This window comes from Suricata suricatta, chromosome 4, assembly GCF_006229205.1.
Source record: "Suricata suricatta isolate VVHF042 chromosome 4, meerkat_22Aug2017_6uvM2_HiC, whole genome shotgun sequence".
NCBI lineage: Eukaryota > Metazoa > Chordata > Mammalia > Carnivora > Herpestidae > Suricata > Suricata suricatta.
Genome location: NC_043703.1, coordinates 82477488 through 82501819, shown reverse-complemented (window position 1 = coordinate 82501819; position 24332 = coordinate 82477488). Strand labels below are relative to the sequence as shown.

The following is a 24332-nucleotide window of genomic DNA, read 5'->3' as shown; positions in this document are numbered from 1 at the left end:
TGGTGTCATTTATGAAAACACGGAAGGTTTTAAGGCAACACAAATTCACCAGTGAAACTCTCCAGACACACAGGATGTGACCTTGGCACTGATGGACTTTTCAAGGATTCACTGGTACTGTGGTGAAGACATTTTAGCAGAGGCACAGAAAACGGACACTTTACCTGTTTGTTATCAAGAGGTTAGCAGTCACTTCCTGGGCTGGACCCCCCACCATCAGGAGGGAAACTGTGGGCTTATGGTTTATGATGGGGAGTGCAAAGAAAGGATGTGGGGGAGAACGTGTGAAAACCAGAGAGGAGAGAGAGAGAGAGAACAGAGGGAGGAAGCTGAGGGGTCAGAAAAAGAAATGAAAGAGGCACAACCAGGGGGAAGTGGGGCCGGTGCCCTGGCCCTGATTTAGAAGATAGCCGTGAAATGAAACGTCTTCAAAAACCCCACTAAACTCCCCAAACTAAACACTTACTTTGACAAGAAGATAGGTCTGCTTCTCAAAGAAAAAGTAGAAAAGATAAATGAGATAATGAATCTTTCTATCTAAAGATCTGGTAAAGAACTGGCTCAAGAGGTGCCCTGTCTGCAGACATATTTTTCACCTGCAGGTTTTGCGTTGTCTCAAAAAAGAAAGGAGGCAACTTAACAGGTGCTAGCTACCTATCATGATACACATACTCTTAAAGTTCACAATATTCACCCTGGTTTTCACCATCATCAATTTTTGTCCTAGAAAATCATGAGGGGAAAAAGAGGCATCCCAAATTACTGTTCTATTTTGTACAGGGATCAGAGAGGAAGGAGTCAAAATTTGTCTTCTACTGTGAAGAAATGCATTGGTTTTAAAACCCTTAAGGTTGGCAGGAAGTAGAGGAAGGAGACCAGATAAAAGCAAAACAACAACAAAATGAAAACATCCTATTTCTTTCTTTTGAAAACAAGTCCCTCCAGAAAGTGACGGGCAGCCGGTGGTCGGCCAGTTTGAGCAGTGGGGATAAGGGCCACTTTTGTGTGCGCTAAAATCCAGGATGGAAAAGCCAGCTGATCCCTAGAAAAGTAAGGCTTTACTTGATTGTTATCAAGCTACACTCCTTAAAATGATAAACTGGGTGCTCGTTTAATTTTTTTTTTAATTTTTAATTTCACTGTGGTAAGAATATGTAACATGAGACCTACCCTCTTAACAAATTGTTCGGGGTACAGTGCGGGAGTGTCATCTGGGGTACGATGTCCTACAGCAGACTCTAGAGCTTATTCATCTTGCTGATAAGTAGGCCCTCCTCTCAGCCTCTGACAACCACCGCTCCACTCACTGCGTCTATGAAGTTAACTCTTTCATGTACTTCATAGAACCAGAATCCTGCAGTATTGATGTTTCTGTGACTCGCATAGAGTCCCCAAGCTTCATGTGTATTGTCACATACGGCAGGTTGTCCTTCTTTGTCAAGGTTGAATTCTATTCCATTGCATGGATGTGCCACGTTTGCTTTACCCACCCACTGATGAACCTTTAGGTTGTTTCCACACATTGGCTATTGTGAATAGTATTGCAGTGAATAGAGGAGTGCTGCTATTTCTTCAAGATCCTGATTTCAATTCTTTTAAATAAACACTTTTTAAAAAATGTTTTTTATTTATTTCTGAGAGACAGAGAGAGACAGCATGAGCAGGGGAGGGGCAGAGAGAGAGGGAGATACAGAATCCTAAACAGGCTCCAGGCTCCGGGCTGTCAGCACAGAGCCCGACACGGGGCTCGAACCCACGAACCATGAGATCATGACCTGAGCCAAAGCTGGACTCTTAACGGACTGAGCCACCCAGGTGTCCCTAAATAAACACTTTTAAATAACCATAAATCATATAGTAGTTCTATTTGTAATCGTTTGAATATCCTCTATGCTGTTTTCCTTGGTAGCTATGTATACCAACAGTGTTTAAGGACTTCAATTTTTCCACATTCTTGTCAATACTTCTCTCTGTCTCTCTGTCTGTGTCTCTGTCTCTTTCCTTTTCCTCTTTCTAAAAAGTAGCCATCCTGACAGATGTGAGGTGATATCTCTTTGTGGCTTTGATTTGTGTTTCCCTAATGATAAGTGACATTGTTTTTTTCCACGTAGCTATTGGCTATTTGAATATCTTCTTTGGAAAAACATATCTATTCAAGTCTGTGGCCTACTTTTTAATCAGGTTATTTGTTTGTTTACTATTGAACTGTAGGAGTTCTTTCATATTTTGCAAATTTACCCCTTGTGTTAAAGAGAAAACCACAGTCCTCTAATGGTGACACTAGTTAAGGCCACATGGCAGTAAACCAAGACTTAATATCTAACATAACTACAGTTTCAGTCCCCCACCCCGGCCAGGAACTTAATCTCTAACCAGCCAAACTGGAATTTCCTGGTCCACACTGGAGCAATCCCCTGAGAGACCCCAGTCATCCTCCTGAGGAAGGCAACCTTGCCCCAAACAATGCATTCCTTGCAAATCAATGCCTTTTCTCTGCCCTCTCTTCCTTTAAACAACCTTACATTGTGTAGGGCTCCTTGAAGCTCCCCTTACTTTCTAGATGGGATGCTGCCTGAATTGTAAATCATTTAATAAAACCAGTTAGATCTTCAAATTTACTTGGTCGAATTTTGTTTAACAGTGATTTGTAAATATTTCCTACCATCCCACAGACTGCCTTTTCGCTTTGTTGACGATTTCCTTTGCTGTACAGAAGCCTTTTTAGTTTGATGTGGTCCCACGGAGCTTTGTCATTATATTTTCTTCTAAGAGTTTTACAATTTAACATCTCGCATTTAAACTGATAAGAACAGATACTACACTTGATCTTAGCCAAAAGAAGCGATAACATCTCGCATTTAAATCTTCAAGCCATTACATTTTTTTTGTGAGTGGTTTAAGATAGGGGTGCAAATTCTTTCTTCTGCATGTGAATATCCAGTTTTTCCAGTAATATTTATTGAGGAGACTACCTTTCCCCATTGAGTGCTTTTGGCTCCCTTATCAAATATTTGTTCATCATAGACGCACAGATTTACTTCTGGGCTCTAACTTATGTCTCATTGGTCTATGTGTCTGTTTTTATGCCAACATCACACTGTTTTGATTACTTTAGACATAGCTTGAAATCAGGAATTGTGATACCTCTACTTTTGTTTTCTTTCTCCAGAGTGATTTGATCACTCATCATCTTTTATAGTTCCATACAAGTTTTTGAATTGTTTTTTCTATTTTAAAAATGCTGCTGTGATTTTTATAGGGGTTGCATTAAATTGCTTTGAATAGTGTGGACATTTTAATAATATTAAGTTTTCCAATCCATAAACATGCAATATTTTTCCATTTGTTTGTGTCTTGTTTAATTTCTTTCATCGATGTTGTATAGTTTTCAGTATACAACTCTTTAGTTTTCTTGGTTATATTTATTCCTGGATATTTTGTTATTTTTTTGTGTTATTTTAAATGCAATTGTTCTACTAATTTCCATTCAGATAGTTCATTGTTAGTATACAGATCTTTCTTGACTTCCAATGGGGTTATGTCCCAATAAATCAAAATGTAGCTCAGTTCTAAGTCAGAAGTGCATGAAATACACCTAAACTACTGAAAATCATAGTTTAACCTAGCCTTCCTCAAATGGGTTTTGAATACTTCCATTAGCCTATATTGGGCAAAATCTCTCACACAAAGTTTATTTCATAATAAAGTGTTGCATATCTCATGTAATTTATTTGATACTGTACTGGAAGTGAAAACCAGAATGGCCGCATGAATACAGAATGGTTGTAAGTGTATCCGTCATTCGCCCTTGTGATGGTGTGGCTGACTGGGAGCTGGGGCCGCTGTCCCATGGGTGGGGAGATCAGACTATATATCGTTAGCTCAGGAAAAGATCCTAACTCAAAATTCAAAGTACAGTTTCTACTTGAATGCATATCACTTTCATATCCTCACAAAGTTGAAAATAACAAGTTGAGGAACCATCTGAATAGAAAAACAATGGGTTTTTGAATTTGATTTTGTATACTGCAACTTTACTGAATTTTTTATTACTTCTAACAGTTTTTTTCATGGAGTCTTTAGGATTGTCTATATATAAAATCATGGTGTCTGCAAACAGGGACAATTTTAAGTCTTTGTTTCTGATCTGAATGCCTTTTGATTCTTTTTCTTGTCTAATTGCTCTGGCTAGAACTTCCAGTGCTATGTCAAATACACATGGTGAGAGTGCGTATCCTTGCCCTATTCCTGATTTCAGAGGACAAGCTTTCAGTTTTTCACTAATGAATATGATGTTAGTAGACTTTTTAGATATGTCCTTTATTTTATTGAAATAATTTCTTTCTATTTCTAGTTTATTGAGAGTTTTTATCATAAAAATGTATTGCGTTTTATCAAGTGGCTTTTTTGCATGTATTAAAATGATCATGTGTTTTTATGTTTATTCTTTCTTTTTGTAAAGTTCATTTATTTATTCTGAGAGAGAAAGAGAAAGCACGAGCAAGGAAGGAGCAAAAATAGAGAAAGAGGGACAGACAGAATCCCAAGCAGGCCCCACACTTAGTGCAGCACCCATATGGGGCTCGATCTCATGACTGCAAGATCATGACCTGAGCCGAAATCAAGCGTCGCTCACTTACCTGACTGAGCCACCCAGGCACCCCATCCTTATTCTCTTAATGTGGTGTATCACATTAATTGATTTTCATATGTTAAACCATTCTTGCATCGCAGGGATAAATCCTACTTTATTGTGATGTATGATAGTTTTAATGTGCTCATGACCTAGATTTGTTAGTATTTTGTTAAGGAGTTTTGCATCTATATTCATCAGAGATATTGGCCCATAGTTTTCTCATGGCATTTATGTCTCTGACTTTGGTATCAGGGTAATGCTTTCCTGATAAAATTAGTTTGGAAATGTTTCCTTCTTTTCCATTTTTTGGAAGAGTTTGTGAAGGATTCGTGATAAAGAGGGTCATAAAGCAGTGCTATGAACGATTATATGCCAAGAAATAGGAAAGCTAGAAGAAATGGATAAATTCCTAGAAACAAACAATCTACCAAGACTTAATCTTGAAGAAGTACAAAGTCTGAACAGACCTGTAACTAGTGTGGGGTAAATTACTGAAGTGAATTAATTACTGGTTGAGCCAATAATAAAAAACTTCCCAATTAAGAAAAGCCCAGGACCATATGTCTTCACTGGTGAATTCTATAAATGACTTCTTTATTCTAGAAACGTTCTCACCTCCAGCCGTACTAGCACATCGTAGATGGGTAGGGGAGGTATCAAGATAAGTCATTTTTCCTGATTTAATGTTTTGTTTTGACCTATTTAAGCATAACCAAAAAGAGGAATTTTAATCCTGAGTGTCATTAAGTTCATGTTGTTTATATGGATAATAATTTTTCCTCACTGTCAGTGGAACTGTTGATTGCAAACCCCTTTGGCTTAAGGAATTTTAGTCAATTCTCCAAAGCTAATGTGCAGATCTGAAAAGAATGTGTGTATTGGATGATCGTGTCCCTGAGAAAGTCAAGCAAACAAAGAAAAACAAATTAGGAATGTCTGCAGCTTCCCAGTTATCATTTTCTCTCATTTGGAAATCAGTGTATTTATGGAAAGTAAGCTCTTCTGAGTAAGCTGTTTTTTGTAACATTCCAGAAACAAGAAATTCAAGGTCTGTTTTGCTTGAACCAAAAAGAAAAATGTAGGAGGGAGGGGGAAAGGGGAAAAAGTGGAGCAAACAATTGAGCAAAAGGCTGATGAATGTAAGCTGATTTGGTGAAGCTAGTATTAGGCTAAGGTTTTGTCTGGAAACCGTGACCAGCACTGCCAGGGTCAATGTCTCCAGTCGTGGCATGATTCTCCGGTGCCTTAATGATCTGAATTGATCAGACTGGCATAGGATTCTCCTCCAGGGCTGCCTGTCTGCACCTGGAGGACTGAGTCCTGCGGCACTTGGTTTCTGTGGTTCGATCTGTCCGTCTCAAGGTCTTGCCACTCTCCCTTATCCTGTCTGATTTGCATATTTGTGTATCTGCCTGGCTGCTGGAGGCATGAGTTGGCAGCCCTTCTGACACTCTCTTAAAGGTTGTAAGCTCAGTAATGAATTCAGTCTGAGAACCTTCCAAAGGGACACAAAAAAAGGGACAGAAAGTTAGCTGCCTCCAGTACATCCCATAACTACCGTGGCACCTACCTGGTGGGATTTCCTGTGCACACAGCTTTGATTTTGTCCAGTTGATCAAACCATGCACTCCCACCCACCGCTGACTCCTAGCTTACTCCACTCTCATGGCATGAACTTATAAGGTCTTCTGAAGACTCCTTGGACAAAAAAGGACAGTCCAGTCTGAAACTAGAGCTTTTCTTGTGAACCAGAACCAACCCCTCCTGTTCCACCTGCCACAGCTACATAGACCCTCTGAATATCAATCTACACATGTTCACTTCCCTCCTATCATTTGTGGAGAACTTCCATGACACCTATCCTTCTAGTCAGGGGTTGTTTGGTATTTTACAGAGAAACGAAGACCACAGAGGGGACCATATTGTCTGGGAATGTGGTAGAAAAGCAGTTTATGGAAGAACAGTGACTGAGAACTTGGACTTGTCTCTGTGTCCTGGGCATGGCCTTCAAGCAACAGCTGGCTCTGCAGCTTGAGAGAGGATATATAGACAGATTCCTCAGCACTGCCTGGCTGGCGGCAGATATTCATGTCTTGGTTCAGTTATCACCCATACCTCAAGGGCTAAGATGGTGTTTCCCAAATCTCAAATACGCCCATCCAGGAACTGGAGAACAAACTGGTGGTTACCAGAGGTGGGTGGGGGAATGAGTTAAACACGTGAAGGGGCTTAAGAGTACACTTAGGATGCACACTGAGTAATGTATGAAAGTGTTGAATCATTATATTTACACCTGAAACTAGTATAACACTGTATGGTAACTTACTAGAATTAAAATAAAAAACTAAATTAAAAAAATTTCATATACTGAAAATTTCTCTTCCTGAGAAAAACTCTGGTACCAGCTCTGAAGATAAAATTTTTCTGATTATAAAAGTGATATTTTTCTGTTCTTAATTTCAGAAGTTAAAAATACCAATGTTCTCCCCATCCAGAATTAGCCATGACTAGCAGTGTGGTTTATTTCCTCTAAATAATGTTTGTAACATGTGTTATAACTAGATATCTAAAGTATACTGGAATTATACAGTACAGTTGACTGTTGAACAACACAAGGTGTTAGGAGTGCTGATTTTTCCAACACAGTAAAAAACTGATACATAACTATGACTCCCCCAAAACTTACCAACTAATAGCCTACTGGTGAGCAGAAGCCTCAGTGATAACATAGTCAATTAACACATATCTTATATGTTAATATGTATTGTATATTGGGCTTTTACAATAAAGTAAGCTAGAGAAAAGAAAATTTCTTTAAAACATCATAAAGGGGCCCCTGGGTGGCTCAGTTGGTTAAGCGTCCGGCTTTGGCTCAGGTCATGATCTCACGGTTCGTGGGTTTGAGCCCCGTGTCGGGCTCTGTGCTGACAGCTAGCTCAGAGCCTGGAGCCTGCTTCGGATTCTGTATCTCCTTCTCTCTCTGATCCTCCCCTGCTCGCGCTGTCTCTGTCTCTCAAAAATAAATAAAATATTTAAAAAAATCATAAAGAAGAGAAAATGTATTTAAAGTACTATACTGTATTTATCAAAACAAATTTGCATATACGTGGACTTCCAAGACTCAAGACCATGTTCTTCAAAGGCAACTGTATTGTTTTAGATACTGTTCTTTCCACTTAACATTTGGTGAGCATATTCTTTCAAAAACAAAACTTTAGTTATGAAAACAATAGGACAAATAATTTCAATGTTTGTTTATTTTTGAGAGAGAGAAAGAGCATGAGCTGGGGAAGGGCAAAGAGAGAGAAAGACACAGAATCCAAAGTGGGATCTCCGCACTGTCAGCACAGAGTCCAAAGTGGGACTCAAACTCACAAACTGTGAGATCATGCACTGAGCCGAAGTTGGATGCTCACCAACAATCACCCAGGTTGCCAAGAGCAAATAATTTTTAAAATCAAGATAAAATAGAATAAAGTAAAGGAAACTTGCTTTCTCCCGAAACCTTGCTACACACACATAACCCTCCCCAGAGAGAGATGTGTTTACTTGTTTGTTGTTTTTCTAAAACAATGAAAAGGCACCTTCTTTATTCCTCTATTTGATAAATTATCAGAGTTAGTCTGGATCAGATCACTTTCCAAAGTATGGGTGAAGAGTCTGGCTCTCTAACATTTCCCCATCTTTCCTGCCCTTCTCTATTTAAAAAATATTTATTTTAAGGCTTCCATTCTACTTTTATAACTTTAACAATGTACTTACACTTCACTTTCTTATTCCACTGCATTTAATCATTTCCTCCTGGTTTTCTATCGGGAAAGTGGAGGAGAGTAAAAACCACATGTCATCTCCTACCTCTGTCTGCCCTTCACCTCTCAACTCTTCAGCGATTCCATTACCGTTCTTTTGGGGTTGACATCTGACCCAACCCATGTCGACAGGTAGCTCAAGGTCACTTGCAGTTTTAGTGCTATATGAAGTTCTGTTCTTTGTCAACAGCACTGCAATAAAATTAACTGAAAAGAAAAGAAACGAGTGATGGTGTATTAATTTGCAGAGGTGACTCTAATACAATACCATAATCTGGGTGGCTCACCCAACGGAAATTTGTTTTCTCACAGTTCTGGAAGCTGAAAGTCAGAGATCAAGAAGTTAGCAATATTGACTTCTTCTGAGACCTCTCTCCTTGCCTTGCAGATGGCTGTCGAAAGACATCAGGATATGTCACCCCAACATATGCCACTTTGGCACAAGGCCTATTTTAAGCTGAAGGCCATTGAGAATTAGCAGATGCAGGAGAAACTGTCTGCCCTCCTTTATCCACCCAGAAGCAGGGCATACATTTCCCTTTGCAAGTGGTGGCATGCATGTGGAGGAAGTGACACAGCGTAGAAGAGGGACCCCAAGGAAGCACAGAGTCCTGAAAGCCAAACAAAGGAGGGATTTCCAGCAGAGAGATGGATCAGGGTGTCCATTGCTGCAGAGACGAAGAGAAAGGACTAGGTGTGGAATATAGTGAAATGGAGGGCTTTGTGACCTTGACAAAGTGGTTCCACAATCTGAAGCAGGCTCCAGGCTCCAAACTGTCAGCACAGAGCCGGATGCAGGGTGCGGACTCATGAACTGTGAGATCATGACCTGAGCTGAAGTTGGACACTTAACCAACTGAGCCGCCCAAATGCCCCTACTTACTTTTCTGTGGAAGGCTGAAGCCAGAGTAAGCATGCTGGTGAGCAGAACCAGTCGAAAGGAAAGACAGGATGATATAAGAGGAGGGGGATTCAGGGTGAAGTCCTGAGTAGGACAGGGGTTTGGGGCCTGGCACACTATCTGAGGGGCTGGCTTGGATTAAAGCAGATCGCTCTCTACCAATTAGTGTCAAGGGGCAGGTGGTGGGGAGATGTGGTGGCTCCCTTCTCAATGGCATCTTTTTTTCTCACTGAAATAAGAATCAGGACCATCAGTTGAAGACCAGGAGGAGAAGGGGACCTAGAGAACAAGGAGACAGGGCGTCTCACTCCTGCCACACCATGCCAACCCCACGGTGCAATGTGGAACACAGCAGGAAGAGAGAGAAACGTTCAGTGATGGAAAGGTGGTCCAGGTGCCCCTGCATCCCGTAGATCTTCCATCAGAGCCTGTCAGTCCTCTGTTTAAAACCCTCGGATGGCTCTTGGTTGCCTCCACAGACGGGTCTGGATTCCCTGGTTTGGGCTAGGTGCCCTCCGTGACCAGCCCCCGGTCAGCAGACCTCCTCTCATCTTGCCAAGCAGGCAGCTATAGGAGAAGGAAGAAGCCTTCAGAAGCCTCCGGCCTGTATCTCCCAATCTAGTCAGAAGAGCACCCATATTCTTCAGACGTGGGACACAGGACGACTCTGCCCCTGCCATGAGGAAGGCACAAGACCTCGGCTTGGGGGTGGTGGAGGGTGGAGGGCAGTGGGGCACGCAGCCTCTCCTTCATTCTGGGTCCTCTCTGCAGACATGTAGGCCCAGTGTTGCCAGCTCTTCCCATGTGTTGAGAGAACATGGACATTCAGAATATTACGTGAAAACTCATTATTATTTTTTTAATTTTTATTTTGTTGCATGTATATTTATTTTGAGAGAGACAGAGAGAAAAGAGTGTGTGCATGTGTGCTGGAGAGGGGCAGAAAGAGAGACAGAGAGAGAGAGAGAGAATCTTATGCAGGTTCCATACTCATCATGGAGCCCTATGCCAGGCTCGATCCCATGACCCTGAGATCATGACCTGAACCAAAATCAAGAGTCAGATGTTCAACGATTGGACCACCCAGGTGCCCCACATAGAAGTTCATTTTTAAATAGTGGCCTAAAAAGTTTAAGAATTCCCCACAAGCAGAAGCAAAGTCACCTGCAGGCTAGATTTGGGCCATGGGCCGTAGGTTTACTGCCTCTGGGGAGGCGCTGGTCGCTGCCCCCCACAGGGCCTTGAATGCTCTCCTCTTCACGCCCAGAGGACACCCCGATGCCCCATGACTGTCTGGCAAAGGTGTCTTTGGCAGCCCAGTTCTGCAGACAGGGGACCCAGGTGCCAATACTGGTTCTACTTGTTAGGACAACTGACCCACCCTCCGGATGCCCCACGTAGACTGGCATTACTGGAGCAGCGCTTTATAACTTAAGCTGAGAGTTGGTCAGTGAGGTCTGAATGCAGTGTTAGCAGCCCTAGGTGGGGGCATACGAGGCAGCAGCGAGAGAGTGCCAGCCCTGGCCTTGCACGAGCCACGGGGAGCGCCTCCTTCAGCAGCACACCCTGGGCTCTGGCTGGTTGGGGAGACCACATGGACAACATTGGGATGTGCTCAGCAAACAGTCTTTAGATCATTGTTCTCACCACTCTTTCACAGTTGGGATGGCAGATCATTAGCAGGGGAAGGGCCTGACCCATCTCTTCCTGGCGGACACGTCTCCTTGCTCCCTTCTTTGGGTCCCTTCTGCATAACTTTCTGTGGCCTCCTTTGGGCCTCTTCTGCACATCGGACATAGCTTTCTGTGGCCTTTCTGATGTGGTGTTGCACGTCCTCATTTATACAGTGATGGGGACTGTAGTCCAGCTAGACCATAAGACCTGGAAAGCAGGGCCCCAGGCTTATTTGAATGTGGATCCCTAAGTCTCGCCTAAGTGGTCATGTGGCATCAGGTGAAAGATTTAATGTGACCCCCGGGGGCACATCTGTGATGCCAGCCTGCTTTTTGCACTCTGCACAGGACCCAGTATTAAGTTTTCCGCTGCTGTTTTCTAGCCCCTCTGTCATTTCTCAGGCAAGTCCTCTTGCTTCAGATCAGACTTGCAAAACTCCCCCCTCCCTCCTCCCCCAAACATTTCTACAATTCTTTTGGGGGAAGATGGATTCCAGATAACCCAATGTCAGATAACACTCAGTAGGAAAACATCTTTGCGCTAACCGTTCTATTTCAGTTCTGGTTCTCTTCCTGTCTCCCCCCAGCAAACATAAATTGTGTCTAAATCTTTGCCAAGAGGACAACTTTCTTAAGCAGAAGCAGGGAGACTGATGTGCAGTGGCTGGATGGAATAGTCTGTGGGATCGTTCCAGAAGCACCTTACACCTAGGGCTTAGGGGTGCCCACAGTCATCGGCAGTTGTGTGCAGAAACCGGCCCCATACTAACAACCCGGCTTTAAGAATGACAATGACAGTCAAGCCCAAGAGCGAATCCTTGGCCAAGAATAACCCACTCACTTCTTGCTCTGTGATGGGCCCACATCTGCTTATTTGTCCTGTGGGGCAGTAGGGAGCCAAGGACACACCACTCTACTCTTCCCCAAAGAGCCCCGAGGGGGACACGGGCAGGGCTTCCAGTGTCACCTCTTTTGCTGTATTTCAGAAGACCACTGAAAACAGAGATTCTAGAATAGAGCTTGGTAAGATGCACATTTTAATTTGTATGCGAGTTTAGCATGACCACAATCCACGAACAAGTAGCAAACACTTGTTCACTTTGCATACTTTGACGATGTATTTACAACCTGTTGTCTTTCTCTGCTTCAGGGATTGTAGGCAGCAAGTGCAAAAACCCAGATTTTTATTTTTAATAAAATGGCACATAGTCTTGCTGTGGTGTCACTACAACAGCAAACACATGGGAAAGAACCTATATGTCTCATAATAGGAAATGTCTAACAAGATTATAATACACGCTTAAGACAGGAGGCATGTAGCCGGCAACCCAAGAATGTGCTTGCCAGTTATATTAAGTGTAAAGAGCTGGAGGTAAAAATGGACTCAGAGCACAAGGGCACGGTGGTTAGATAAAACCTCTTGCATATGTGCACAGAAAAGAGACCAAAAAGGTTCACATGAAGATGTTAAAAATGTCATCCTCGGATGATAAGGTTGCAAGTAATTTAATTATTTTCTTAATATTTCTTTCAGGTTTCCTTTTTTTAAACAACGATATTTGTTATTTATATAACAACAACTTATTTTAAAGAATGCACATGCATTATGATTTTATACGTGTTCATAGAGGTCAATCAACAGGAAATATTAAAGACTTTCAAAAACATCTCATCATTTGTTCTTTACTGGGTGGGAGGATGGGCCCATTTATGTACTGAATTCTACTACACACTAAATACTACTCAAAGCAAGCTGCTTTTTTTCCTAAGTTAAGACAAAAACAAATAGAAGGAAATGGGGTGAAGCAAGATTTAAATAGGGATGAAGGCACCATGCTCACGCAAGAAAGAATGTGTAAACGCTTCTGGGCTGAGTGTTTTCTCTGTGTGGAGATCCTCCTCTCCAGATCCCCATCTCGCCTGGTCCCCAGCCTGGTCTGTGTCCAGAAGGCTGGCCTGCATGGACGGAATCAATGGACTCCACGGACCTGGTTGCCAGTTGGGTTTGCCCAATGGGGAGCCCTGGCAGGAGATCAGAGAGAGTGAAGTTGTGGTGCTTATTCCCCTCTCCCTGCCAGGTTGCTGTTGTTCATTCTGAATTTCTTTATGGAAAGACACAGCTCTTGCCAGGTGGCCCTCTGTGCGACTACCAGCTCTCTCTGCGGGTTCTGGCGATCACTTCTTTCCTTGGCCCCTCAAGTCCTGGGGAGCTTCCCCTTGATGCTGGCCCTGGGGAGCTACCCTCTCCCTTTGGAACATCCTTTGAAGAGTAGTTACTTTATTTTATTTTATTTTTTTAATGTTTATTTTTGAGAATAAAAGACAGAGCATGAGTGGGGAGGGGCAGAGAGAGGAACACACAGAATCTGAAGCACAGAGCCCAATGTGGAGCTCGAACTCATAAACTACAAAATCATGACCTGAGCCGAAGTCAGATGGTTAACAGACTAAGCCACTCAGGCACTCCTGCAAATTAACCCCCTTCAGAGTGTGGTCTCTTTCCTGCCTGGCCCCTGACTGGCTCAGCACCTCATGTGCCCAGCTCTCAGTCTTTCCATCTGTGCTTCTCTGGAGTTTGGATTAATCCCATCAATATACATGCTCTGCAGGCGGGTAGGGGTGGGGGATGCAATTCTGCCAAATGTAAAACGGACCCCACAAAAGGACACACAACACAGGAGGACAGGCATAAAAAGAAAGAAAGTCACTTTCTTTGGGTAAAAATTTTCATTGAACCTGAGTTCATAGACATGCAGAACAAGCAAAACACAGGGAACAGAAGGAACAAGATCGCATTTTTCAAGCATTATTTCTTTGGCAACAAATTAGAGATGAAAAGGGACCACCCGCCAGACTATGCTCCCTCCCATGGTTAGGCCCTGGGAGTGGCCCAATGTCAAGCCAAGAAACAATTGTTCTTAGGCCTCACTGCCCTCACTTTCTAATCCGGGGTCTTCACCCTAAAGGTGACCCTAAGGGACCCTATGGGATCCTGTGGGTCAGAGCTGTCTGGCATGTCTAGATGAGGGATGTGAGCAGGAGGCCAGGGAGGAGGGGCTTGGTGGTCTGGTGGGGCTTATACACCTCCCCCAAATCCCAGCTGCCCTTCGAGGTGCAGCTCAAAGTCCTCTCTGAGCTCCGATGTGATTCAGCATAACATGAGTTTTAAATGTATGTTTTCTTTCTTTAGTCTATAGAGTCCAGGTCACCCGGATCACTAAGAATGTATCTTTCATCACCTCCCAGGGTGCTGGGTCCCCAACAGATGTTCTGCAAACGCCAGCCGACTGACTGAGAGGTGGCTTGCCATCACCCATGGCAGCAGAAATAATACCTGGACGTGATAATCAGCGCACACCTCGCCACACACGAGCCACTGTGCTCTGTGCACCTGTCATCTCATTCCATGCCACCTCATTCCATCAAGAGCTCATGAGCTAGGTAGTCCCCATTTTACAGACCAAGAAACTTGGGCATGGAAAAGCCCAGTAACTTGCTAATAGCCCCACAATCATAATGGCAGAGACTGAAACCAGTTTCTTAATGTTTCCACTATTTTGCCCTTTTTCTTTGGTCACCATCCCCATGCTCCAGTAATAGTGACGATCATTTCAGTAAACTATTCCATCAAGTGGCTTTAACAGGCCACAAATGTCTACTACCAGTGAGGGAAATAATAGCCCTTGTTCAACATTCCTTTCTGTTGTAGACTGTCTTCCTTGCTCCCACTTGACCTTGACCTGCTCACCCTCAGTACAGCCAGCGTGAAACCAGATGACCTATTATCACCTTCTCTAGGGGCCCTGCCTGAAATCTTCACAGGCCAGAGCTGGCCATTTTTCTTCCAGGCTGGCTTCTGCTTTCTGCTTTAGCTCACATTAGAAACTCCTTTGAACTCCCAATTTTAGAACTCAACAGAAAAGAGACGCCTACAAAAATTCTGTTCACTGTGCATTTTGGCCAAGCAGCCCAAGGGCATTTCTGAGGTCCAGAGGCAGCCTGTAATCTGTGTCTGTTCAACCTCCCTCTGTTCTCACTTGGATCAATAAAATGAGGTAAAAATAGACCCCAGGGCTTGTGGGTAAGATCTGGACCACAAAACCACATAAAATATTTGGTCACCAAATAGTTTTTTCCCCGAAGCCCTGGCATGGAAACTCTGACGTCAAGTTCACTGAAGTAGTCCACAGATTTTGGTTTTTATGAAAAGAGCGTGCTGAAGTCGAATCATGGTCAATGTTCTCTGTCACTGAAGGGTGTGAACATAGGAATCATGACGCGGGGCAGAGGGTTAGAAAACTGCCAAGCTACACATTAGATGCCCTTGACGATTTCTGGATTATGTCTGAGGATCAGGGAGAGTCTGAGGAAAAGGATTTGGGGTGGTGGGGTTTAGTTTAAAAACAAACCTTTTCTAAGAACTTGGCGGTTTCCATCCAGGCCATCATCAATCACAGTCCTTATGCTCCAAAAACATGGAAACACATGCAAAATGTTTATTACTTTTTCCCAGAACAGGAAGGAATTCTTGGAGATGGAAAGTAAACAGAGCTATCGAGAATATCGACTTAGATTCCTTTCTCTATTTTTAAGTAACCAAAAGAAAAGAACACATTGCCCTTTTTACTTTGCTTGTTTGATGGGAAGAGTGCTCTTAAAGGGATACACACCTCCCACCAGACACATCTGTGGTACCTGCCCTTGCCTGTGAGAGCCACACAAACGTCCATGTACCCACTGAACCAAGAGTCTCATCAGTCAAATAATCCCCTCAGTCTGCTTCCAATTTGTGCCTTTCCCAAATTAAGGTTAAGTGTAAATAACATAAAACTTAGTACCGTCTGCGGTACTAAGTACACTCACAGTGTCATGTAACCATGACCACCATCCATCTCTAGAACTTGTTCATCTTACAAAATGGAAACTCTACCCATTAAATAACTTTAAAAAACTTTTAATGTTTTATTTCTTTTTGAGAGAGACACAGACCGAGCATGCGTGGAGGAGGGGTAGAGAGAGACACACACACAGAATCTGAAACAGGTTCCAGGCTCTGAGCTGTGAGCACAGAGCCAAACACAGGGCTCAAACTCAGGAACTACGAGATCATGACCTAGGCTGAAGTCGGATATGCTTAACCAACTGAGCCACCCAGGCACACTTAAACAACTTTTTAAAAAAGCATTAAACAGCCCTGGGGCTCCTGGGTGGCACAGTCCGTTAGGCATTTAACTCTTGATTTTGCCTCAGGTCATGATCTCATGGTTCCTGCGTTCAAGCCCCACGTTGGGCTCTGTGCTGGCAGTGCAGAGCCTGCTTGGGACTCTCTCTCCCTCTCTCTCTTTGGTATTCCTGGGATACCAAATTGAGGGTAAATACTTCTTTTACTACACTGTGAGGAGCTGCAGGACACACACAAAAGGCCAGGGCATTTACAGGGCAGTGCATAGTTAGAGAAGCCAACACCCTTCTGTCTAGCTCTTGTTTCTTGCAACTTCTTAAAGAGTGTAAACCACCAGTGAGCACCCTTCCCCACTCATGTGGTCTCTGTCTCCCTCAAAATAAATTTTTAATACTTAAAAGAGAAACATTACTTTTTTTATGTTTTTAAAATTTATTTATTTTTGAGAGACAGAGAGACAGAGCATGAGTAGTAGAGGGGCAGAAAGAGAGGGAGACACAGAATCTGAAGCAGGCTCCAGGCTCTGAGCTGTCAGCACTGAGCCCGATGTTGGGCTTGAACCCACAAACTGTGAGATCATGACCTGAGCCTGAGTTGGCCACTTAACCGACTGAGTCACCCAGATGCCCCTAAAAAAGAAACATTAAGCAACCAATTTTTCCTTTCCCCCCAGCCCCTGGCAATCCCCCCATTCTACTTTCTGTCTCTATGAATTCAATAACTTTAGGTACCTCATATAAGTGGAATCATTTGGTATTTGTCCTTCTGTAACTAGCTTATTCACCAAGTATAATGCCTTCAGAGTTCATCCATGCTATAGCTTGTGTCAAAATGTTCTTCCTTTTTAAGGCTGAATAACTTTCCATTGTATGGATAGACCTTTTTGTTGGTCTATTCATCTGCAGATGGAGATTTGTGTTGCTTCAATCTTTTCACTATTGTGAATAATTCTGTCATGAGTATGGGTGTCTACATATCTGTTTCAATTCCTGCTTTTGATTCTATGTTTATCCTTTTGAGGAACCGCCATATTGTTTTCCATAGAGGCTGCACCAATTTACACTCACACCAGCAGTGCACAAGTTTTCCAATTACTTTTCACTTTTGTCTTTTATTTTTATTCATTTTTATTTTTAATGTTTATTTATTTATTTTGAGAGAGACAGAGCATGAGCCAGGGAGAGGCAGAGAGAATGAGAGAGAGAGAGAGAGGAGAGAGAGAGAATCTCAAGCAGGCTCCATGCTATGAACATGGTGCTGGAGACGGGGCTGGCTCAATCCCACGAACCATGAGGACATGACCTAAGCTGAAATCAAGAATTGGACGCTTAACTGACTAAGCCATGCAGACGTCCCCACTTTTGTCTTTTAAAAGAAGCACACGTTTAAATGTACTTTAATCGAGATAACCATTTTACCTGGATTTTGAGGGACTTTTCTAGTTCAAGCCACTGAACTTTAGGAATGTGTTTTATAAACAACAAAAATGGAAATAAAACAGAAATGATAGATGAAAATAGAATGAAGAGATCAAAACATCGAGGAAGAGAAAAATGAAAACAATATAAATCGGTAGAGTGGTAGCCTACTCGTGATTTGGACACCTGGATCAGAAGTGGCTTTTGAGACACTTCATAATGACCCTAACGCCAGGCATGTTGGTGGGCTCTGGATTATCTGATGCTACTTCCCAGGATTGAATGGGTGCCCTCTCTCCGCAGTGGCTTTGGAAATAAAATCCTCTCCCTCTCCCATTCAGGGAAGACCCCAGGGAGGATCATTAACAACACTGCACCCGGATACCAAATTGAGGGTAAATAATTCTTTTGCTACACTGTGAGGAGCTGCAGGACATGCCCGGAAAAGGCCAGGGCATTTACAGGGCAGTGCATAGTTACAGAAGCCAACACCCTTCTGTCTAGCTCTTGTTCCTCCAAACTTCTTAAAATCAAAGAGCGTTAAACACCTGTGTGGGCTCCACAGGCACTGCGGGAGGCAAGGCTCAGAGAGGTAGAGTTACCCAGGAGGTGACCCAGACAGCACAACGGAGCTGAGTTTTGATTTGCTGGCTTGGCCTTGGGTGACAAGTAAAGCTGGAGGAGTACGGTGTCCATCCTGGGGACCAAGCAAACCCCTGCCATGCTCTTGATCTGGAAGGCTCGTGCTGCAGTTTTGCTCCTGAACTTGAGTGCTGCAGCTCTGAATCAGATGACAACACCGGGCATTTGTCTCATTCCGCATCTAGAACATTGCATATATGCCACTGGGGCTTAAAGAATCAGCGCCATTCATTTATGTCAAATAGATCTGCAAAGCCAGTTCTTAGTGCAGCAAATCCACACTCACTTTGTTGCCATTAATTAGGTTTTAACATTGTTTAAATTAAGCTATTTAACTTTCAGCTTCTTCACTATTGAAAGATTCCTGATAACAGAAGATGCTTTATTCTTTTTAGCACACATACCATGCTTGGAGCAGTTGACTTAGTATTTAAATGCTAGTTTTAAATTAAAAAAATATTTTAAATGTTTATTTACTTTTGAGAGAGAGAGAGAGAGAGAGAGCGAGCGCAGGATTAGAAAAAAGGGGCAGAGAGAGAAGGAGACACAGAATCTGAAGCAGGCTCCAGGCTCTGAGCTGTCAGCACAGAGCCCGACCTGGGGGCTCGAACCCACGGACCAGCCCTGTGATATATGACAGCTTTATAGTGTTAAAAAAACGCTTATAGGACACTTACAGACAAATGGAAATTCTCATTAAAAAAGTGCTAAAGAGAACTTTTCAGAAAGAAAGAATATGATCTCAGATGGAAGTACAGATCCATAGAATGAAAGGGAGGGCACCCCAAAGGGTAAATCTGAAGGTAGATAAAAATTAATAATGGATTATGGGGTTTAAAATATAGATAACATAGATAACAACAATAGCGTCAAATTACAAAAAAAATCCAGAACAAAACAGGAATGCTATAAATGAAGTTAAGCTGTTTTAAGTTTCAGGAGCTGTTCAGGAAGTGGTAAAAGTACTAATTAAAGATAGATCGTACAAAGCCAAGGATGTATTTTTAATCTTATGGTTTATCACTAAAACAATAATAAAAGGATGTGTAAGTAATAGGCTGATAGACTAAAATAGAAAAATAAAGATGCTTGATTAACAAGTAAAACAATAAAAGAAAAATAAGAGAGAGAACAAATAGAAATAAGTTAACAAGATGATCTATTTAAAACTAAATATATCAGTAAGTAACTGTCCGTGGACTAATACTTAAATTAAAAGGCACATATATCAGATTGGATTAGAAACATTATTTGATAAAAGACACATCTTAAATATAAAAACACATATAGGATGAACGTAAATGGCAATAATAGATACCAAACAAGCCCTAAACTCAAGGCTAATACACACAAATTGCCAACAGATAAAGTAAACTTTAAGAAAAAAAATAATCAGAAATAAAGAAGCTTTCATAATGATAAAAACATGAGCAGAAAAATATAACAATTCTAAATTTCTGTGCACCAAATGGCAGCTTAAAAATATATAAAGAAAGGGTGCCAGGGTGGCTCAGTCGGTTAAGCTTCCAACTTCGGATCAGGTCATGATCTCACGTTCGTGGGTTCGAGCCCCGTGTCAGGCTCTGTGCTGACAGCTCAGAGCCTGGAGCCTGCCTCGGATTCTGTATCTCTCTCTCTCTCCCCCTCTCATGTTCTGTCTCTTTCTGTATCAGAAATAAAACATTAAAAAATATATAAATGTATATAAAGAAGAGTTGACAGAATTAAAAGGAGAAACAAAGAAACGTAATCATAGATTGAGATTTTAACATACTTCTCTCATGGACCCATTATAAGTAGACAAGAAATCAGCAAGGACATAAAGGATTATTAACAATACAAAGAATCAGCTTCATCTATTTGATATGATTATATAGCAACACAAAGAACAGTGGACTGACCACATATTTTTTTCAGACATAAGGGACATGTACCAACATAGCCCATATCCTGTGAGTCATTCAGTAAGCCTCCACAAATTTCAAAAGACTGAAACCATACACAATATGTTCTCTGACCACAGCGGAATTAAATAAGAAAATAAAAAAGATAACTGGAAGATCCACATAGACTTGGAAGTCAGGAAATCCATTGCTAAATAACCCACGGGCAAAATAAAATCTAGGAAATCTCAACTCAAAACGACCAAAATATTTTAAAAAACTGGAAGGAAATTAGAATACTTTGAACTGACTCATAATGAAAATGCAACATATCAAAACCTAGGAGTTTCAGCTAAAATAATGTTTAGATGAAAATACGCAGCTTCAACTGCATGTATTAGAAAAAAGAAAGATTGAAAATCAACAATTTAACTCTTTATCTCAGGAAGTTTGGGCACAAACATCAAACATAAACATAAAATGCCTGGTATATAATTAAAAAGCAGAAATGTTGAAAAATCAGTGTTCTCAATAGACGAAAGGAAATTATAAAGTAAGAGCATAAATCAATGAAATGTACAACAAACATGCACAAAGAAAAGCAACAAGACTGAGTTTATACCTTGGAAAGACTTCTAAAATAATAAACCCATGACCAGATTGATCCAGAAAGAATGAGTAAAAACATAAATTGTCAATGTAAGAGAATATCGTAGATTCTAAGATGTTGAACAGATAAAGGTTGTTGCAAAGAACTGAATGACATTAAATTAGACAAAGAAATGAAACAGACAAATTTCTTGAAGACATAATTTACCAAAACTAATAGAAGAGAAACAGAAAATCAGAATCACTGCATAGACAAATAAATCCACAATCCAAATTCCCCCAAAGAAAACTGTAGGTCCAGATGATTCACTGCTGAGTTCTAAGGAAGAAATAATGCTGATCTTACACAAGATTTTTTAGTAACGTTAAGAAGAAGGAACTCTTCTCAACTTAGGTTATGAGGCTGCATAACCCTGATAGTGAAACCTGACATCGATGTCAATGATCTCTCATAAATGTAGCCATAAAACATCTTGAAACAAAATATTATCAAATTCAATGCGGTGATATTTAAATTTTTTTGATGTTTATTTATTTTTGAGAGAGACAGAGCACAAACCAGAAAGGGGCAGTGAGTAAAGGAAACACAGAATCCAAAGCAGGCTTCAGGCTCTGAGCCGTCAGCACAAAGCCTGACACAGGGCTTGAACTCATGAACAGTGAGATCATGACCTGAGCCGAAGTTGAACATTCAACCGACTGAACCACCCAGGTGCCCCAATATAGCTGATACTTTAAAAATCCATGATAACAGACAGAGTGGAGTTCATTTCAGGAATAAAAAAATTCAAACATTTATTTCAAATAAATCAATAAAACTCACTATATTAATTGAATAAGGGATAAAATTCATATGATCTTTTCAAACAATATAAAAAAACCCTTTGTAAAATTCACCATTTAATCATGGTAAAAAAAAAAACAAACAACATTCCAGTAAAAGAGGCAAATATCCTTATTGGAAAATAGCAAATCTATGAAAAAAATACAGTAAATGTTATAATGGTGAGATACTAAATGCTTTCTCCCTCAATTTGGGTAAAACAAGGATGTTTGCTAATACCACTTCATCTGACATTGTATTAGAGGGCCTGGTCCAACTGAAAACAAGACAGAGAAAAAAAAGTTATAAATATTAAGTAGAGGTAATAAAGCTTCACGATATGAGTGTGTGTAGAAAATCCAAAAGCCAGTCGACAAATACTAGAATTCATATGTGTTTATTAAGGTCACTGAATATAATGAAATCAAATACAAAAGTGTATTTCTATATTTACAATCAATTAGAAAATGAAATTTAAAAAGCAATGTCATTTATACACATTAAAAAACAAGTTTTAAAAACCCATTATGAACTGTGTTTTAAAGTATACAATTCTTGGGGGGCCTGGTGGCTTAGTTGGTTAAATGTCTGCCTTCGGCTAAGGTCATCAGGGTTCATGGGTTCAAGCCCTGCACTGGGCTCTGTGCTGACAGCTCAGAACCTGGAGCCTGTTTTGGATTCTGTCTCTCTCTCTCTCTCTCTCTCTCTGCCCCTCCCTCACTTGTGGTTTTTTTTCTCTCTCTCTCTCAAAAATAAACATTAAAAAATTAAACATAAAAATAAATAAAGTGTGCAATTCTTCTGCCAAGGCCTCACACTTAGGAGAATTTAATGTTTCTTTTCACCATCGTGAAATTCTTCATTTTTTTTTTTTTTAACGTTTTATTTATTTTTGATACACAGAGAGTCAGAGCATGAGAGGGGGAGGGGCAGAGAGAGAAGGAGACACAGAACCGGAAGCAGGCTCCAGGCTCTGAGCTGGCTGTCAGCACAGAGCCTGATGCGGGGCTCGAACCCACGAATGTGAGATCTGACCTGAGCCGAAGTCGGAGGCTTAACCGACTGAGCCACCCAGGCGCCCCAAATTCTTCATTTTTGAACAGGACCTTCTGTTTTCATTTTGCATTGGGCCTGAAAACCACACAGCTGGTCCCGCTCTTAGGCATTTTAACCTTCAAATGGCTCATAGATTAGGTCAGAGGTTTTCAGCCTTAGTGGCACATTAGAACAACCTGGGTGCTAGAGAGTCTGAGTTAACTGGGTGAGGTGAAGCCTAAGCATTGGGAGTATCTAATCTCCAAACTGATTCCAGCGCCCAGCTGAAGCTGGAAATGACCTAGGCGGACAGGCAGTGCCACAGGACTGGTTTGCAAAACATCTGGGGGTTTAGAGGATGAGGAGATAATTTTTAGCCGGTGGGCCACGGGCTTTCATTCAGCAGATGGAGCCCAACTGGAGTTCACACACAGGATCAAATGTGCAGTATAAGAGCATTAGAGGAAAGGGCACCGTGTGGTCTAAGAGCCGGTCCCTCTGGCCGGAAATGCTGCCCACAACCTCCTCCTCAGCCAATTTATTCTCTCACCAATCTGTGCAATCCCATCAATTGTTTTTGTAATGAAGGTATCAAGGGTATGAAGGATAGAATGAAGGAGTTAGCCACCAGCTGCTTTTGAGAAGAGAAGGGCAAAGCCTCTTGGGTCTTGGATGTAGGTGCCTGGCTGAGTGGTTACTGTGGAGCAAGGAGCACCGGACACAAGATGGAGTTTCTCGTTCTCATCCTGCGCCAGCTACCTCACGTGGAGCTTGTCAATTCCGAACACCTCTGCCCCCCACCCAGGAATTTTCTGTTCCCAGAAAGGCTATAATTGTGTCATTTGTGTGTTATTCCTTGGGTGTGTATGTTGTCTCATGAAGTTACAGCTTGCAGATTGTTCTTTCTTCAATTGAGTTATAATTGACATCCAACATTACATTAGTTTCAGACCTACAAGATAGTGATTCAGCATTTTGTTTGTTGCAAAATGACCACAACAAAATTTAGTTAATATCCATCACCATACCTGGTTACAGAAGTTTTTTTCTGTAACGAGACCTTTTAAGATCTACTCTCTTAGCAACTTTCAAATATGTGTTGCATCCCTAAGACTTGTTTATTTTATAACTGAAAGTTTACACCTTTTGTCTCTCTTCAGCCGTTTCACCCACCGCTACCTTTCTGCCTCTGGCAATTATCCGGTCTCTGTTTATCTATCAGCTTGGGCTTTTTTTTTCTTTTTGTTTGTTTGTTTTTAGATTCTGAGTATAAGTGACAAATATCATATGGTATTTGTCTTTCTCTGGCTGATTTATTTCACTTAGCATAGTACTCTCAAGGTCTATGCATGTTGTTACAAATGACAAGATTCCATTTCTTTTTTATGGCCGAAAAATATTTCATTATATATAAATATAATAAAATATATATTATTATATGTAATAATATGTGAATGGATAAATATGTGGTATATATAAATATGTTATATATTATGGGACATAATATATAATACATTTACAACTATATAACATAATAAATATATAAATATTAATACAATAATTATGTTATAAACATGAATATACTAGAAAATAAATATATTCTATATTAATATATATTATAACTATAATTGGCTATTGTAAATAATGTTGTAAGAACATGCTGGTGCATATGTTTTTTTTAAGTTTATTTATTTTGTGAGAAAGTATATGCACGAAAGGGA

The 24332-nt window shown here is 41.3% G+C and overlaps 1 pseudogene; it reads right to left on the bottom strand.

The window, feature by feature from the left end:
- Positions 1-2729: 2729 nt before the first annotated feature.
- On the bottom strand, positions 2730-2846 carry LOC115290870 (annotated as a pseudogene).
- Positions 2847-24332: the final 21486 nt, after the last annotated feature.